This window comes from Phascolarctos cinereus, unplaced genomic scaffold (assembly GCF_003287225.1).
Source record: "Phascolarctos cinereus isolate Bilbo 61053 unplaced genomic scaffold, phaCin_HiC Scaffold_2;HRSCAF=192, whole genome shotgun sequence".
Lineage (NCBI taxonomy): Eukaryota > Metazoa > Chordata > Mammalia > Diprotodontia > Phascolarctidae > Phascolarctos > Phascolarctos cinereus.
Genome location: NW_027555625.1, coordinates 319,237,861 through 319,258,070, shown reverse-complemented (window position 1 = coordinate 319,258,070; position 20,210 = coordinate 319,237,861). Strand labels below are relative to the sequence as shown.

Below are 20,210 nucleotides of genomic sequence, written 5' to 3'. Positions count from 1 at the left end.
AAAGGTTTCTAAACTCCCTAGCAAATGTAAAATCCATCCCCACCCCCAGTTTAAAGGACAGTATCAGTTCCTAGGGAACATTTAGCCTCACCAGAGAGAAAGAAGGGGAGTTGTCTTGTGCAGTATAGGCTTGAATCAAGTCCTTTACATTTGGCGGGGGGAGCAGGGAGAGGAGGGTGCTAAATATACTATCTTTAATGTATTGTTAGCCTGAGAGCTTGCAATGGAGTTGAATGTTATTTTAGATAAGCAACAAAGCATAGTGTGCCAAAGGAAAATTCTGGATGGGTACATGAACCAAAGAGGGTACTGATAGACACCCACAAGATCTAGCATTGCCGGTGTGAGTCCAGAGTTGCTTGACTTGAGTAACATGGCTCATAGCTTCCATAAGTTAATACTTACTAATAATCAGAGTCCTACCAATACAAAATCACTTGCCATAAGAGGTTGTAGTAGGTTATTGATCTCCAGAGGTCTTCAATCAAAGGCTGGACTACCATTTGGCAATGATGATGTATAAGGGATTAATTCTCGGTTTAGAGGAAATGTAGATGATCTCAGAGGTCCTGACAAACTCCAAATTGGTGATACCTTCTCTGGTCCTCAGTGTCTTCATTTATCAAATGAGGGGACTGGATTAAGTGACTTTTAAGGTCCCTTCTAGCTATAAATCTATGATTCTGTGGTTTCTGTGGTCAAAGCATCATGGACATTCAAAGAGAACACATACACAAATACACACAAATACACATAATATATGTCCCAACACAATTGGTGCCCACAGCTTCAAGATCATTGTAATGATGGCAGTTGGTCATCTAACTCAACTTTCAGAATAGGACATGGGGAGATGAGTCAGACAGTCAACTAACATTTATTAAGCACCTACTATGTGCTAGGTACTGTGTTAAGCACTTGATGAGAGGAGGCAGCAAGAGACATTCTGTAAAACACAAAATCTCCTGAGTGTTCTCTCCCCATTTCCCAAAACGGTTTAGGTCCTTAAGACTATCTGTACTATTCCATCGTCCTGACTTGACATCCTTAATACTAACACCTCCCAATTTAGTATCATTGGCAAACTTTTTATCGAGCTATTGACTACCCTCACATCATCCTGCTACATACAGACTCTATCAAGGCAATAAAGAGGCAGGAGCTTCCACCTCCCCCACTGTAACCTAGCATGGATTGGGTGTGGGGAGGAGAGCGGAGGGGGATGGTGTTGGAAGCATCTGTCGGTGCTGGGCTGACTTTTAATAAACATCCATGTGGAGGAGGAGATCATGGGCTCAAGTGGAATTTGCTTCAAAGTAGGGCTGGCACAGGGGGCTCCAGTTATCCACGGGAAAAGAAGGGTTTGTGTTTATGCCAAGTTTATCACTCCATCATCAATCAAAGAGAAAGAAAAACACATCTTCTCTGCCCTCTCCTCCTCCTCCTCCCCACCCCACCCCCCACACTAATGGTTTCCAGCCTCACCAGCGGAATGTTTTGTTTAAGGAAAAAGTCGTTTGACATAATTAGTAATTCAAATACAGCAATATATCTTTATCTAAATAAACACAAGTCTCTCTCTCTCTCCTTGAGAGATTACGTGTGCCAGAGGAGGAAAAGATACATAGTGAGTGGAGAGGAACAGGAGTGGTGGTGGGAAGGCTATACACACCCTAGCACTGCTGATAGCATTACCAGTGCTCTCTGGTGAGTGGTGTTATCAGAGGTTGAGAAATCCAGGCCGCTTTTCCTTGGACCCCCACCCCCAACCTCCACCAAGGAAGAACACACTGTTCTCTGAGGGTTTGGGAACCTCCTTCTTTTCCCTGGAAAGGGAGGAGGGTAAGAAGAGGCCAATACCCTTCTCCTCTTTCATTCCACCCACTCCATAGCTTTCTTGAGGTCAAAGAAAAGCTGTAAGCAGCAAGAGTAGGGCTGGGTAGGACACATCCCCTGTCCTCAATACTCATCCCAGACCACAGTCATGGATGGAAGGAGCCCACAGCTCAGTAACAAGGCCATCAGAGACAAGGTAGATCCCTAGCTTCTCTTGAAAATGGGAGCCCTCCAAAGAATGTAAGGGCCATCCAGTGACTGCAAGCTGGCTGTAAAAAGGATATCCCACAGTCTCAAAGAAGGAAGAAGCCTCAGAATCCTCCTAGTATAACCCAAACCTAAACAAAAACTCTCGCTTATTCCTGACAAGTTGTCCTTCGGCCTCTTCTTTTTTTAGTGAGGCAATTGGGATTAAGTGACTTGCCCGGAGTCCCACAGCTAGTAAGTGTTATGTGTCTGAGACTAGATTCAAACTCAGGTCCTTCTGACTCCAGGGCTGGTGCTTTATCCACTGCACCATCCAGCTGCCCCTTGGCCTCTTCTTGAAGAACCCTAGTGAGAAGGGAACCATGAGGTCCCAAAGCAGTTCATTGCATTTTGAATGTCTCTTACCATTAAGACATTTTTCATTATGTCAAGCCTAAATTTACCTCTCTATAATTTCCCACCACTGCTCTCTAACGGTGGGATCACTAAAGGCTGTGGGGTTCTGGATTTGGAGTCAGGAGAGACTCCACTTCCAATTACATTTCTGATACTTTATGACCCACAGACAAGTTCTATAAATCTGGAAGGGACCTCAAAAGGCCATCTAGTCCAACCATTCTGTTTTGCAGATGAGGAAATTAGGGCTTTGAGAAGTAAAAGGACTTGCCCAAGGTCACCCAGGTAGTACTTAACAGTCTGAATTAGAACTCAGGTCATCTGACTCCAAAACCAGCATTTTTCTACTACACCTCAGTGCCTCAGTTTCCTCAGCTATAAAATAAGTGTAACAGATATACTATAAGATTCAAATGAGGAACCACCTTGTAAGGATCAAATGAGATAGCATATACAAAATGCTTTGCAAAATATAGCAAAGTGTTATATACATTCATTTATTCAAATATCTCCGCTATTATTTTTGTGTGGTGCTGACCCATGATGTTATCAGTATAGGTAGTTCCTTCCATTAATACAAATGGGAAAGTGCTCCTAACTGTACAGTTTTGAAGAGTTGCTTAGTATACTGATTAGGGGATGTAGGCACTGAGAGGTTGAGACTTGCCCAGAATTACATAGCTATATTGTGTCAGAGACAGGATTTGAATCTAGGTCTTCCTAACTCCACAATTGGTCATCTATCTCTATACTATACGGCCTTTCATTATAATATTGTACATAATTATTGTTATTTTTTTAGTACAACAACCTGGATGTTAGGAGGATGCACTTAGAACCATTCCTTCCTCAAGGTCATTACCAAGGTCATGAGGCCATCTCTAGTCATCCTGATCTATATCTTGCCACTGGACCCAGATAGCTCTGGAGGAGAAAGTGAAGCTGGTGACTTAGCATAGCCCTCCCTTACTTAAATCCAGTTCATTTGCAAGTCATAGCATCACCTCCTTGATGTCAAGGTCCTCTTAGACCCAGGACAAACCACACAAGTCAAGGTCATAGCACAGAGGAGTCCTGCAGTGACGGGTGAACTCCCAGTCATATACATTTTTACAAAAGCAGTGTAGGAAGGTGCTCACCCTACCCTGGTGTGATTACAATACAGTCAGTCAGACCAGCCAGCTGTCCAACCTGAGCTGCTGAGGGTGGAGTTCGATGCTGCTGCTTCCTAGGGATAATAAGGCTCAGTGCCAAGGGGCCAAAAATGACCTTATGGATTCACAGCAAGAAGGGGGACACAATGGTGCCATTAGCCATGAGGAAATCTCACAGGTGCACAGCTGCAAGTACAGATTAGAAGGTCCAATGGAAAGCCTTTTAAAATTGGCTCTCCTGTATCTCCACAAGTATAAATATCAAGATGAGAAATGAAAAATTCATTCAGCCATCCAGATGGTTCAGTTTACCTGATGCCAAACACCTGTATAGATTTAAATACTTTTACTTGATACAGAAGTACACCATCACATGCATACAGACTCAATTTCCCACTTTTAAAGCTGCATTGATGTGGGAGTTTTTATTCAGTCATTTTGGTTGTGTCTGACTCTGTGTGACCCCATTTGGGGTTTTCTTGGAAAACATACTGGAGCGGTTTGTGATTTCCTTCTCCAGCTCATTTTACAGATAAGGAACTGAAGCAAACAGGGTTAAGTGACTTACCCAGGGTCACACAGCTAGTAAGTGTCTGAGGCCAGATTTGAACTCGAAAAGATGAGTCTTTCTGACTCCAGGCCCCACACTCTATCTACTGTACCACCTAACTGCACACCCTGGTAGTGCTATTAATACCCCCATTTTTCAGTTCAGTCTCTGAGGCAGACAGAGGCTAAATGACTTGTCCAGCTAATAAATGTGTGATGAAGGGAGGCATTAGTAAAGAGAAGGTCTCCTACAAGTTCCCTACAACACTGGATCCCAACATTTTTTGTTCCACAAACCCTTTGGAATTACCAGAATAACTTAATATACTACTTTTAATATTCTGTTGATTTTATTAAGTGTTTTTCATAACTACCACCAAAAGTTCCAAATATATATAGAAGAAAAAGTATTTGTAGCATAATTGGGTAATTATTTACTCCTTAAGGCACCATTAAATAATTTTCAGCATGAACCTCTTAGACCGTTGTTGCTTTTCTGATCACCCAAGGGAACCACTGCCCTACACCAAGGCAATCAGACTTCTGAATCCTCCCCACCCTCCACCCCACCCCACCCCCAAAATAAGGAAGGACTGTAGAGCTGGAATTTGAACTCAGTCCTTTTCTTCCAAGTTAAGTGCTCCTTCTATCATATCCTAAAGTCTCTATTTTAAGTCAAATTAATTCATTACAATCACTTTGGAATAAAGACCATGAAGAGATTCCTGAGTAAACCTAATCATTTTAAAAAGGAGAATAATAAAAGACACAGTCATAAAATTCACTTTGAAATCTTGCTCCTTTAGGTAAACAGCCCACTTTTTTTCAGAACTGAACTCCCAGACTCAAAGCCATGAAGGGAAAAAAGCAAAGTCTTTGGAAGCCTTGGGAGTCCCCATGGAACTCCCTGGACTAGGGCTTTTCCTGACCATCAGAATCCCATCTCCCCCTGGGCTGGGGTCTAACTCATGGAAACACAGGCAGGTGTGTACTAGAGTTCAAGGGCCTTAAAAAGACAAGTTCAACAGCCTTCTTCCCTCCATAGGCCCCTTCAGAGAATAAGGTGGGTGGTGCTTTCAGAAGGAAAAGGATTAGAAGCAGAGGCAGGTTTGGCAGTCCTTGGAAAGAATATGAGACCTTCCCACTCTCCTCCTAGAAATGAATGGCCCTCTGTCTTTTCATTGAGGGTTTGCAGGGCCTTTGGGGCTCATTGCTGTGCTATAAACATTTGATCCAGACTGGAACTTGGCTTGTGATACAAGGCCTTGGCCCCAGAGGGGAAAAAATTCTTCTTAAAATCAAAACTGAAATCAACTGGCTATTTTACAGTGGTGGGGGGGGGGAGCAACAAGATTAGAGCTGAGGGGTGAGTTTCAAATATTCTCCATGTCTGAATAATAACTGGTATATAAACCAGGGGATTTTTTTTTCCAGATCTTTAGCCTGCACAGTGGTGTTGGCTCAGAAGAGTGTATGTGATGAAAGCAATCACTTGGTGCTGGCTAAATTCCAGCTGGTGCCTTTCGGATTCTCATGTCCTGGGGACTCTCCAGAACACTTCATGGCCACATATCCCTCTTATTACAAATGGACAGAAGGGACTGCGTGGGAGAAATATGGCTTCATGACAAAATCATCAAACAGTTCCCATACGAAACTTAGTTCAAACTGAGGAAGTTGATACTGGTAAATGGTGGGGAAGAGAGAAGAATTCTCCAGCGTGGGTTGGATCACAGCTTGGCAGCAGGTTGCAGATGGGCTCTGTGCTTCTGAAGAGGGTTAGACCAAGGAGCTTTTGAAGTCCCTCCTTACTCTAAGAGTCCACCATTAAATTCAGTAGGTAGCTATACATGTTATTCCTTCTCATTTATCACTCCCCCCATTTAATTGTTTAAATCAGTGATGTCCACAGAATCATGCATTTTCCAGAAGAAGGAACCTCAGAGGGTAGCTAATCTAACCTCCCTATCTTAGCATAAATACCGTCTACATCATACTTGGCCTGTCCCGAACTCAAAGGCCTCCAATGAAAAGAAAATTGCTCCCTTCTCCAGACAACCCATTCTGCTTCTGAATAGCTCCAAATGGTTATGAAAATTTCCCTTTCCTAGAGCCACATCTGGTCCTCTGACTCTTCTCTTCGCTGTTCCTAATTCTGCCTTCCAAGGCCAAGCAGAGCAGGTCTTTTATCTTTTTGGTGGGAAAATCCTTCAAATACTCATATAACTATCACTCCCCCCATCCCCTCCAAGTTTTTTGTTTAGGCTAGATATCCTCAGTGTCTGCCCAAGAGGAGATTCATACATCCTGGGTACTATTTGATCTCCCTTGAGATGAAACTGGAATGTAGCATTGATTTGGAAACTTTCTTGGCCTAGGATGTCTTTTGGAGACAAAATATGCCCTGGACTATCTACCTCACCTAACTCTGTTCCCCACTGCAGAGAAGTGGGCGGATGGGCCAACTAGAGAATGATTTGACTTTGGAATAAATCTGCAAATAGCTTAATATTATAAGCCTTAAAATCCAATATCAGATGAAGGAGCCTATGTTGAGAATTACTGGCCTAGAGAAGAAGTCATGTTACCTTATATCTCTTGTGTGCATTCAGATGGATGTGATTTCTAAGGATTACGCTAAGTAGAGTAAGATATAAATTAATTATTTTTCCTAGCCATAAATTATATTAATTAGCCTTCAGCCAAAATAACATAGACATAGGATAAATGTCATCAGTCACTCATTCATATTTGTGTGTCTTACAAAAAATATTTTTCTTTCAGACTCAGATGTTTCTGTTTTGTTTTTCTTATTTCTGTCTTCTAACTCCATGGCTCTGGTATGCACCTTGGTGTTTGAAGGTTACCTCAGCTTTGGAACTTGGTTTCCTGAATCCCCTCAAAATCCTCCTCACTGTGTGATGTGGTTCCTTTGTATGGAGGGGTGGCCTTAGGTTAGGAAAGTTTTTTTTTTTAAAAGGATGTGGTATAATGAATTTGGAATTTAAAAAAAAAACAGGCTTTAAATAAGAATTTTTTTACTTACTGTTTGACCTTGGGCAGTTTTCTTGGCCTATCAAGGCTTTATTTTCATAAACTATAAAGGAGATTGGGGGAAAGGGAGTTAAAAAGAATGGAGAAGGTCAGATTGAATGAGGTGAATGATGTGGAGCAAGGGGAAAAGAGATGATTTGAAGTTGACAACATGAGACTGAGTGCAGACTCTGCCATTTTCTACTTGTGTGAACTTGGGTAAGATACTTAACCTCTCTTGGCCTCAGTTTGCTTATCTGAAAAAAGTAATAAGGTTTTACCAGACAAACTCTAAGGATTCCTTCAATTCTGAGTCTGTAATCTAGAGAGTTCCTTCTAACTTGCAAACTTGGTTTTGACCTTACCACAGTTTAAGATGTAAGCATTTGATCACTGCATCTTATCTGACCAGCCTCTGGACATTCATGATGAGAGATGTTTGAGGTTGCAGTATTTTCTAAGAGTCCTTGTGCTGATGGTTATGCCCATTGTTGCCTTTAACACTCCACTAGCCAGGTCTCTACACATGCAAAGAAGTGAATAATTCAGCTAAGTCAACTAAAAGGATATATTATAAAATCATAACACCTCTCAGATGGAAAAGTCCATCCAGATGGAAGGGCTTATCTAGTCTAAACCTGTAGGGAGGCAGTGTGATAGAGTAGAAAAGACACTGGGTTAGTTGTTAGGAGTCCTAGGTTTAACTTCCATCCCTTCTATTTGAAGAGTGCCACAAAGTGCCAGCAGTCTAACCCTAGGGAAATTCAATCTGCCTCTTTTGTCCTCAGTTCCTTTTTTATTAACTGAGGGAAATTGGACTAGTTGACCTCTAAGGGCCCAGCTAGCTCCAACAATTTGTTAATTAAGAGTTTACTGCTTGGACAGTAATCTCTTATAAAATGTCTTCCCAACGTGGGCATCCCTCCTCTGCCTGGAAGACTTCACCCTAACTCCAGAGGCAGCCCAGCTTCCAAACACTCTTCATTAAGTTCTTCCTGAGGAAAAACAGGAGAAGGAAACATTGAGGAGACAATCTCACACTGATTGGTCGGAACAATGAGCCAGATTTTCCATTCTGCAGCATACAACCTCTGAGAGTAGAATGAATCTCTGTAGAGCATGGCCGTGGGTAGGGAAGAGACAGCCAATGTCTTAAACCCTTCATCTCTCACCTTAGCAACTAAAGATGGGAAACAATTAGGGGAAGTGAGTGAAAAGGCAAAACAGGTTACTTAAGAGAACAATAAGCCTTTAATGCTTTGGGAGAACTGCACCCCCACTTTCTGGGTCAATCTGCCCCCTCTACTGCTAACAGGCTGTGGCCACCAAAGTCAAATAGCCATTAGGCCTGGGGTGGTCTAGCAACTTTGTCCAGGCATGGGATAAATGGGCAAGTAATTAGCAATTAGTAATTAGTAAATAATAATAATTAGTAAAAGAGCACCAAGGTCCTGAATTCAAATCCTAGTTTGGACCCTTTCTACTTATGTGAGCTTGAGTCACTTCCTCTCTGTAGGACTCGAATTCCTCATTTGTAAATTGAAGATAGAGGAGCAGGTAACCTCTGAGGTCTCTTCCAGCTTGAAATCTATGATCTTAATGCTGCTTCCTGGAGAGGTGGGGAAAGAGTGTGTGGGGGGGGAGGCACAAAATATACCTGAGATATTCACTAAGATGAATTCAGTTAAGATGGGGATTAACCCTAGGGAAAGACTTTGGACCTTAAGACACAAAGGCCTATGGGAAGAAAGACCCAAGAGCACTGCCTTGCAAAAGTAGGGGGATAAAGAGACCTTGGGAATTTGTAAAGATGCAGCTAAGGAGGTCTTTGTCAGGAAAGGAGCAAAGTAGGGCCAGACTGGGAAGATCTTATCTGGATTAAGGGGGAGAAGGGGGAAAGGCAGAAGTTAGAAAACATGCTATGTTGCATATTCCTATTTTATCTTATTGCATATTCCCATTTTAATTGATTATCCTAGCTAACTAGGTGCTCATATCATTTGTTTCTATCTAGTAAAGGAGCAAGTGCTGTCCTCTAAATTCCAGCACCCTGGGACAAAGGCCTGGTTGCCTTGCCTCATTTATGGCTGAGATGGGACTGGAGGTCTTACCACCAAGGCAGAGACCTAGTATTAAGAGACTTGTCAGGGTACTGAGGACATAAGATAGGGAGGATTTGGGGTTTGCTTTTGTTCGTTGGTGTTTTTAAGTGGCCAGTATTGGAACACGGGCTGGGAAGATAGTTCTGATGGGGCTGGAGAAGATTTAGGCACCTGGAAGGGAGAGCAAAAAAGACCATGACAAAGGAAAACAGTGGGGTGAGGAATCCCCAAAGGCTCACTTTGTCCAGCTCCAAATTTTGGCCATAGTGTATCCAATGTGTACCCAACTGCTCTTTCCCACAGAAAAATATGTATGCCATTCATTCCTCAGCTAGGCACATAGTCTGCCCTCCAAGATTTCCCCCAGCCTCCCCTGCCAATAAAAGGACACCATTTTCCACATCATGAGGGGAATAAGAAGTCAAGGAAGGATTGCAGCAGAGTAGCCTGGGTCGCATTTTCAGCTAAACAGGCATTTTGGACCCAGGGACTTAGCCTTTTTTACCGATCCTCCCAGTCCACCCTGGGGAAGGCATTCTCTTTAAAACTAGGCGTATGGTAGTTAGTCTGGATGTGTTACCGGCAACATATGCCAAGCAATTAATAACAAATATCAAGTACGTTCTTCTGTCTGTGTTTGTGAGTGCTTTAGGGAGCCCGGGCCAAGGGCCGGGCCCAGACCAGCTGCCGCCTGTGATGTCAGCCATTATCCAGAAGGATGCATACCCCACTATCATGACTACTGAGTGTTCAGAGCACATCTCAACAGCCCAGCTGTCGTTCCACCAACGAGAAGGCTTGGTTTTTAGAAAAACACTCCCCTTTGGCCTTCAAGTCCTCTGGGGTACCTCAGGAATCTCTGTTAGTACAGGGCCGCTTCCCTGGAATGGTGGAAAGAGCGTAAGACTCAGAGTCAGAAGGCCTGGGTTTGAATGCCATCTTTAGGATGGACTAGCTGGGAGCCTGAGCAAGTCACTGCTTCTCTGAGCATCAGTTTCCCCATCTCTACAATGGGGAAAGCAATATTTGTACTACCTTCCTTATGGAATATTATAAACAAAGTGTTTTTAAACCTTAAGATTTTATAAAAATGTACAGGCGTCTACGTGGATAGAGCACTGGACCCAGAGTCAGGAAGAGTTGAGTTCAAAACCAACCTCAGACACTTAATATAGCTCTGTGACCCTGTGCAAGTCACTTAATCTCTATCTGCCTCAGTTTCCTCATCTGTAAAATGGGGATAACAATAGCATCTACCTCACAGACTTGTTGGGAAGATAAAATGAGATATTTGTATAGTGCTTTGTAAACCTTAAAGCCCTATTTATATGTTAGCTATTATTATTCTATTTTTCTAGGGGCTCAGTGGGTGATCATTGAATTGAATTGTGTGTATGTGGAGGAATATATTTTCTTAGAAGTATAAATACAATCAAGTGAAATATATTTATATCATGAAGACAGCCAATTGACCCGCATGATATTTTAAAACTCAAGTCTCAATTGTCAGGTTCCCAATATCTCTGAGCATGTGTAAGTCTCTTCCTATCAGTTCCAGAACCTTAAAGAGATCTCAGAGAAGGAGCAGCAGGGGACAGTAGTAGAGTGCTACACTCATCAAGAGACTCAGTCTACAACCATTCTGGAGAGCGATTTGGAACTATTACCAAAGGGCTATAAAAATGTGCATACCCTTTGACCCAGCAATAGCACTTCTAGGGTTATATCCCAAAGAGATCATAAAAACAGGAAAAGGACCCACATGTACAAAAATATTCATAGCAGCTCTTTTTGTGGTGGCCAAGAATTGGAAATTGAGGGGATGCCCATCAATTGGGGAATGGCTGAACAAGTTGTGGTATATGAATGTAATGGAATACTATTGCACTATAAGAAATGACGAGCAGACAAACTTCAGAAAAACCTGGAAAGACTTGTGTGGTCTGATGCTGAGTGAAGTAAGCAGAATCCGGAGAACATTATACACAGTAACAGCCACATCGTGGGATGACTGACTTTGATAGACTTGGCTCTTCTCAGCAATGCAAGGATCTAAGACATCTCCAAAAGACTCACAATGGAAAACGCTGTCCACATCCAGAAAAGGAACTATGGAGTCTGAATGCATATGGAAGCATACTATTTGTTCTTCCTTCTTTTGTTGTTTTGTTTTATTGCTTCATGCTTGTGGTTCCTCCCATCAGTTCTAATTCTTCTTTCCATCATGACTAATGGGAAAACATGCTTAATATGAATGTATAAGTAGAGCCTATATCAGATTGCATGCCATCTTGGGAAGGGAAAAGCAGAGGGAGGGGGAGAAAATTTAAAACTCAAAATCTTATGGAAATGAATGTTGAAAACTAAAAATAAATTGATTAATTATTGAGAGAGAGAGAGAGAGAGAGAGAGAGAGAGAGAGAGAGAAAGAGAGAGAGGGAGACTCAGTCTAATTCCTACTGGGTGTGTGATCATGGCCAAATCATTCCATCTCTCTGTGCTTCCATTCCTCCATCAGTAAAATGGGGAGAAATACTTGTACTGCCTCCCTCAAGGGGTTGATATGAAGAGAGAGTTTTATGAACCTTTAATTTATATGCAAATGTAAGCTAGACAGTCAGAAAGGCAAGGGAGGACCCAATTCATAGTAATAGGGAGCAACTACCTTTAAGTAAAATTTAACTTGTTCAAAAATCCCTCCTACCACCCATCAATGTTAGGGTTTGACCTCCCTGGTTTGAAACTCCTACATTAGTGTTTCAGATTGCTTTTCATATACTCTCTTGTATATATCTAGTTATACACATGATGTCTCCCCTATTAGAGTGTAAGCTCCTTGAGGGCAGGAACTATTTTGCATGTCTTTTTATCCATAACACTTAGCCCAATGCCTGGTACAGAGCTAAGTGCTTAATATGTTTTTGTTGACTGGTGAGTATACAACAAGAGTGAGGACACTAACTCCTGAAGGCCAATGTTAAAATGCACGCATGACTTGGAAGAAATAGCTTGAATTTGGTGACAAAAATGGACCCTGAGGGAAAGAGGGGTCTTTTCAGAGGGGTCACCAGCAGTGATGAGTCCCAAGTGGCATGTGGGTAGCATATAGGCCAGAGAAAGTAGAACACGGGTGATGCATCTAAGAGTAATAACCAAAAAGGAACAGTGCCTTAGGCAAAATAGTCTAGTTGAAAAGGTACTGAATATTATTTACAGGGAACTGATCATCCAGTGGGCTAGTTACATTCCTCCTCTTTCTGCCTGATTCCTCATGCCCAGGAAAGGCTCAGGATCTCTCTGGTGCTCTTTCCTCATTATTAAAGAGAATTCTGGGGCAGAACTCCTTGTAACAGGGACTTTATGTGGATTTCCATAGGGATAATTCCCTGCTACCATGTAATCCTCTGTAATTGTTTACAGGGCCACAGAAATAGAATGAAGTCCAAAGAGGAACTTGGGGGTCCACGTAGGAGGTCAAAGGAGCCAACCTCACTCTGTATACCCTCCTTTTAATTAGAGCTTCATCCAGGGAATTCTCTAGAATTCAGGATCCCATAGGACTGTGAGCCTTTCAAACCCAGGGATAAGACCAGATGAATGTCTAATCTGAAACAGTCAGGTCTCAATCCCATATGAACTATTATACATACATACATACATACAGACAGACAGACATACATACATACACACATATACACACATATATTTTGTATATGTTTACATATATTTATATACATATATGTGTGTGTGAGGAAGTTATAAAGGGAGTTCATGTTTCAGCTGGGGCCTCAGAATAAAGGACCACTGAAAGTTTCTGATTCTGTGAGATGGCAAATAAGACAGTTTTGCTGCATACAGAGCATCCATGGAAAACATGAGATAAGGTTGTAAAAGTGCAGTGGGTCCAGCTTGCAGAGTATCTTGAACACAAAACTAAATAGCTTGAGTATCATTCAATAGGTAGAAGGGAGCTATTGAAGGCTTTTGAGCAATAGAGGGGCATAAAGAGAGAGTAGTGTAGAGTATGTCCACAAAGAGATAATGAGCAAAAAAGAAGCTAGAGTGGTCACATGGCAAGAGGTAGGCGTAACTAATGGACAGTCCGCACCTCCAAGTGGTCTCTTCATAATGTCAAAAGAACTAAAGTATATGCCCCAGCATGTCAGATGCTCATCCCACACCTGTGAAAAATGTATAAGAAGACATGAACAAGAACAAGGATGCCCAGATGGGGAAGGGCTGCTATTTGCATCAGTGAGAGATATGTCCATATTGATGAGATCACTGATCCTTTGGAAACTGTGAAAGATGGAATCCAGCCAGCAGAGAATTAGAGTACAGAAGGACAATTAGGAGGCTACTGCAAGGCGGATGGCTACCTGTCCATCTAGGTGGGTGGGAATGACGACCCATATGAAGGTAGTACTGCTTGGAATGGAGACAACTGAATGAATTGAATAGAATTCTCCTACTGGATCTGCTCGTCCACTCTCCAAATGAAGGAAGCACCCTGAAAGAATGAGTATCAAGAGCTACAGAAGAGTCAAATTTTGTTTTCCCCCAGTCCTTGAAAAGTGGGAAGTATGCTGGTAAAGTAGAAAGCCTGCTAAATTTGGAGTCAGGGGACCTGGGATCAAATTCTACCTCTACCACTTGCTACTGATGTGACCTTAGCTCTAAGTCTACCATTCTCTCGGGTTCTCAACTTCCTCATCTTTAACATGAGAGGCTTGGCAAAGATGATTTCTAAGTTCCCTTCCAGCTCTACTGTATAGAATTCTGAATGCTACCCTTCCCATTTTCTGTGGTGCAGACTCAGTTGTACCAAATGCTACTTGATCCTGCATTTTTAAGGCACCCAAACTAAAATTGCAACAGACAAGGGCTGCTTGGTCTAAGTGCCCTTCTTCTCAGAGAAAGTACTTGACCATTTGGGCCAGAGGGTAAACTGCTATATACCAAGTGTCCCAGGGCCAAAAGGAAAAGAATTTCAGGCCAGATCCAGGCTCCTGAGTCAAACCACTCTCCTCTGATCTTTTCTGAAGCCTTTCTACTCCCACTGAGGCTGGGATGAATTTTTAACTCATTATTGATCAGGCAATTTTTAAATCAATTTTAATTAAATGAAAGATTTCTATCAGGATTGCTTCTTTCTGGACAGTAAATTGGACCTTGTAATAACACTTGCACTTGGACATCTCTCATCCCTGGGGAAGGAGTGGCCATCATAAATAAATAAACACCCTTTTCCTCATTGCACATTTAGGAGAAACTGAGGTAAGGACCTTCCTTTGACGTTAAACCATGAGAAGGCAGCAAGTGAGGGAACAAGGCCTAGGCTTTCAGAGCAGCATGGCACAGTAGAAAGCATGCTGGATTTCAGCTCAGAGGTCCTGAGTTTATACGCCAGTTCTGTTTCTTATTAGCAAGTTGCTGACCGCTCTCTAGGCCTCAATTTCTTTATCTGCAAAAATAGTGTTTGACTTGATCAAACACCAGGTATTGAGTAAACACTTGCTATGTGCCAGACACTGTACTAAGTTCTGAGGATACAGGCATACCTCATTTTATTACACTTCACTTTATTATGCTTTACAGATATTGTGGGGGGGTTTCTCCCCACAAATTGAAGGTTTATGGCAACTCTGCATCAAGTAAGTTAATCAGTGCCATTCTTCCAATGGCAAGAGCTCATATCATATCTCTGTGTTGCAATTTGGTAATTCTCACAATACATCAGACTTTTTCATTATTGTTATATCTGTTATGGTAATCTGCAATCAACGATCTTTGATGTTGCTGCTGTCATCGTTTTGGGGTACCACAAACCACACTTATGTAAGTCGGTGAACTTAATTGATAAATGTTGTGTGTGTTCTGATTGCTCCATAAACTGCTGTTCTCCCTGTCTCTCTCTCTCCCCTCAGGCTTCCCTATACCTTGAGATACAACAATATTGAAATTAGGCCAATTAATAACCCTACAACGACCTTTAAGTTTTCAAGTGAAAGGAAGCATCAATTGATGGGGCAAACTGCCTTGTTGGCTTGTTTTAAGAAATTGTTACAGGCACCCCAGCCTTCAGCAATCACCACCCTGATCAGCCAGCAGCCATCAGCATCAAGGCAAGAATCTCTTCCAGAAAATGCATGACTCACTAAAGACTCAGAAGATGGTTAGCATTTTTTTTTAGCAATAAAGGGTTTTTAATTAAGGTATGCACATTGTTTATTCAGACATGCCACTATTGCACACTTAATAGACCACAATATAGTGTAAACACAACTTTTATATGTACTGGGAAATAAAAAAATTCATGCAACTCGATTCATTGCAATATTTGCTTTATTGCCGTGGTCTGGAACCAAACCCATAATATCTCAAAGGTATGCTTGTACAAAGAAAAAGCAAAATCAATCTGTGCCCTGAAGGGGTTTATATTCTAATGGATCCCTGGGGTCTCTTTCACCTCTGAATTTAAGATTCTATGATCCCATGCCCTTAGGAAAGTCATTTTTTCTTTCTAGGCCTCAGTTTCCTCACCTGAAAATGAGAGTGTTGGCTAAGATATCCTCTAAGGTTTTCCTAGCCCTAAATACTATTATCTCTGCTACTGTTGCTATTAACCAACAGCGCCATGTCACGTTGAATGATGACTTGACTCCTAGGAAAGCAGAAAGTCTGCTGACAGGAATGAGTAAACCAAGTGGTCTTTACTGACACTGAGCTGCTGGTCCCACACCTACCATTTGGTCATGGAAAAGCGTTTTATTAAGAGTTGTCCCAGGAGGGAGAGGTTGCATCTTAAACCATCATTTTATTCAAGGGAAATAAAAAAAAAAGATGACTGAGTCAAGATCCAAAAAGATATTGAAAAAACAGTGGGCTAAATCCAAAAAGATGAAATATAATAAGGATAAGAAAGGTCTACACTTGGTTTAGAAAGGAGGGGGCTAGAGAGTAAGAGGATTAATCGCACAAGCAGAGAATGGGCAGGCAAGGCTGGAGAACAGTTTGTACAGAAAGGTCCTTCTGGGAGGCTTAGCAGACAGCAAGCTCGATACGAGTTAATAGTGTGATATGGCAGCCAGAGAAAAGGCTGTCCTCTTGGGCCGCATTAAAGGAGGCATCATCTCCAGATCAAGGAAAGGGTGAGAGAGTAATTCTGCCATCTGCCTTGTGCAAACCAAATCTAACTCTTCTCTCATTGTTTAGTTTTTGCATGACCTTATAGGAAGACTATGAACAAGCCTGAGCATACCCAAAGTAGGATGATCAGTGCAGTGTAAGGACTAGAGATCATGCCAAAGAAGGATCAGCTGAAGGAACTGAGCATGGACATATGTCATATATCAAACATCATGTAGCATATATCAGAAATGTGTGGGTGTATGCACACATATATAAAATTACATACACATACATATGTGCACATATGTATATTGTATTACATGTGTGTATACACACATTTGTGTGTGTGTGCATATGGACATCTGTGTGTACCTCTACATATACACATATTTTTACATCCATATACATATATATATGTAGAGAGAGCTTTATTGCTGTTGTTCAGTTATTCTTCAGTTGTATCCAATCTTTGTGACCCCATTTGGGGTTTTCTTGGCAAGACGCTGGAGTGGTTCACCATTGCCTTCTCCAGCTCATTTTACAGATGAGGAAACTGAGGCAAACAGGATTAAGTGACTTGCCCAGGGTCACTAGTAAGTGTCTGAGGCCAGATTTGAGCTCAGGAAGAGGAGTCTTCCCGACTACACACCCAACACTCTGTGCACTATGGTGCCACCTAGCTGCCCTTTGTTTTTATATAATTTGCAAATATATTCCTACTCCCTCCCTTGCCCATCAAGCTGTATGCTGTAACAAAGAACGTGGAAAAGAAGAAAAAAAATGTAGTTAAACAAAACCAAGCAATACACCAAGACAGTCTGATGGCATATGCAATACTCTGTACCCACAGCTCCCCACTTCTGCAAGTGCCAGATCTCCTTTAGGGTTGACCTTCTTGGTCTTTGAAATCATACAGCATTCAGTTCTATTGTTGTTGTCGTCATTGTTGTCTCTACTTACATTTTTGTAATCATTGTGTATGTTGTTTTCTTGGTTTGTTCTACTTGTTTTACTCTGCACCTCAAACAGGTGATATTTAGTCTAGAAAAGAGAAAACATAAAAGAGACAGAATCACTATTTTTCAATATTTGAAGGCATCATTTTTAGAGCAATTCATCTCCTTCTGCTCAGCCTCAAAGGCCAAGAATAATGGGTGGTGACTGCAGAGAGATATATTTAAGCCATAAGTAGGGACAAACCTTCATACCAATTAGGGCTGTTCAGAAGTGGAATGAATGGCTTCAGGAGTTCACCACTAGAAGAGGTCTTCCAGCAAAAGCTGGTCACTTGTTAGTGATGCTATGGAGGTGAGTCATGATCATATACAAGGTAGAATAGGTTTTGGGGTTTTTTTTTGGTTAGGCAATGGGCTTAAGTGACTTGCCCAGGGTCACACAGCTAGTAAGTGTTATGTGTTTGAGGCCAGATTTGAACTCTGGTCCTCCTGAATCCAGGGCTGGTACTCTCTATCCACTGTGCCACCTCGCTGCCCCTAGAAGGTAGAATAGTTGATCTCTGAAATTCAGAACAGTCATTAAGGAGAGTGGCAGAGAGATTAAATCATGGAGTAGTAAAGCAATACTGAGAATTAATATGGCTGGCCTGAATCTGTCCTCAAAATGGATGCCATGGGAAGAACCCACGAATGGGAGAAGGAATTGGGGGAAAGGGGAGTGTTCAGGGAGAGAAAGCCCCAAGTGCTGAGGGAATTCCAGGATGGGAGGGCATCTGAAGTATGGTAGTGAAGTCCTGAGAGTCTGAGAGTCAGAAGGAGAGCCAAACATGGGGGACTACTATGCAAAGACACAGAAGCAAGAGGTGGGAATTTCATGTATGGAATACAATTACCAGATTAGTTTGATTGGTGTAGAATTCATGAAAGGGAGTAATATGTAATAGGATTGGGAAGGCAAGTGGGAGCCAGCTTGTTAAAGTTTTAAATGCAAGGGCAAGAATTTTATATTTTATCCTGGAAGCAATAGGGAGCCATTTATACTTATTGAGTAGGGTAGTGACCTAGTTATTTGTTTCAGGGCAATCATTTTGCAGATGTACAAGGGATGGATTGGAAAAGGAAGAGACAGAAAATTGGAGGTACAATTAGAGGCTATTGTGATGGTCCAGACCAAAGCCAATGAACGGGAGGTCGTTTGAGTGGAGGCAAAGGGACAGGTTAGAAAGCAGAAGTGTGGTAGAAGCTAGAGGCAAGGATGAATCTGAAGTTATAAACCTAGGTATCTGAAAGCATGGTGGTATTCTTGGCAGAAATGGAAGTTTGGAAGAATGATGGGATGGTGAGAAAATATAATGAGTTCTCTTCTGGACATGTTGAGTTTGAAATGTCTATGCAACCCCCAGCCAGTTGGTAAGGTATGCTTGGAGTTTAAGAAGTTTAGGGCTAGATTTATAGATTTTGGGGTCATCTGCACAGACATGGTCATTGAATCCCTGAAAGATTATCAACAGAGAGGATAGGAAGAGGAAAGGAGAGGAGAGAAGAGTGGAGGAAAGGAGAGGGGAAGAAAAGAAAGGGAGGAGAGGAGAGGAGAGGAGAGGAGAGGAGAGGAGAGGAGAGGAGAGGAGAGGAGAGGAGAGGAGAGGAGAGGAGGAGAGGAGAGAGGAGAGGAGAGGAGAGGAGAGGAGAGGAGAGGAGAGGAGAGGAGAGGAGAGGAGAGGAGAGGAGAGGAGAGGAGAGGAGAGGAGAGAAAAAGAGAGCCCTAAAATAGTATCTAACCACGTGAGTTTTATTGCCTCCATTTAACAGATGAAGAAGCTGGTATCAGAGATGGAACTTGAACTCAGATGATCTAAGCCCAGCACTCTTTCTTCTAGACCAGGGGTCCTTAACCATTTTTGTGTCATAGACCCCTTCTTAGCATAATATTTTTAAATAATTAAGGAAAATGCTGAATTTCAGTGAGATGTTAGTGCAAATAAAGATGTAATCTTTTTTTCAATCACAGCTCATGAACCCCCTGAAATCTATCCATGGACATTTTGAAGATGCATCTACCCAAGTTAAGACTCTCTGGTCTATTGCATGCTGCTTTTCAAAAAAGCAGAGATCTCAGATCAGTGATCGCAGAACAGGAGGCTGCTTGATCTTTCCCCTCCTCCCCCACTATATCATGCTGGCCTTTGTTCCTGTGTGTATAAGTCTGGGAAGAGAAGCTATACTATAAGTATATATTGATGGCTGCCTTAGACCTGAAACAAAATGTGAAATTTAAGCCTCTGGGATCTTGTCAATGGCATTAAGCCCAGGGCAATAGACCGGGAATGGATGGTTGAGGGGTGGTAAGCAACCTGCCAAGCTCATGGTTCTCATAGCACCAGTACGTGATTAGTATTTATTGGCATTACTATTAATGAGAATCACACATCATTAACCCCACAAAAATCTTCACTTCATTTTCTATTTCCCAAAAAGTAAAAAAGAAGGAAGGGGGATAGTAGAAAGGGAGAAAGAAGGAAAGAAAGAAAGAAAGAAAGAAAGAAAGAAAGAAAGAAAGAAAGAAAGAAAGAAAGAAAGAGAGAGAGAGAGAGAGAGAAAGAGAGAAAGAAGAAAGAAGAAAGAAGAGAGAAAGAGAAAGAAAGAAAGAAAGAAAGAAAGAAAGAAAGAAAGAAAGAAAGAAAGAAAGGGAGAAAGAAGGAAAGGGAGAAAGAAGGAAAGGGAGAAAGAAAGAAGGAAAGAGAGAAAGAAAGAAAGAAAGAAAGAAAGAAAGAAAGAAAGAAAGAAAGAGAGAGAGAAAGAAAGAGAGAAAGAAGGAAGGAAGGAAAGAAGGAAGGAAGGAAAGAAAG

General features: G+C 41.9%; 1 long non-coding RNA gene across 1 annotated transcript in view; it reads left to right on the top strand.

Moving 5' to 3' along the window:
* The window catches only part of LOC110211330 (uncharacterized), a 55,765-nt gene extending 40,178 nt beyond the window's left edge, over positions 1-15,587 (top strand). The window contains exon 4 of the long non-coding RNA XR_013484362.1: positions 15,205-15,587. This is a non-coding gene — a long non-coding RNA (uncharacterized LOC110211330). The remainder of the gene's footprint in view (positions 1-15,204) is intronic.
* The last annotated feature ends 4,623 nt before the right edge of the window (positions 15,588-20,210 follow it).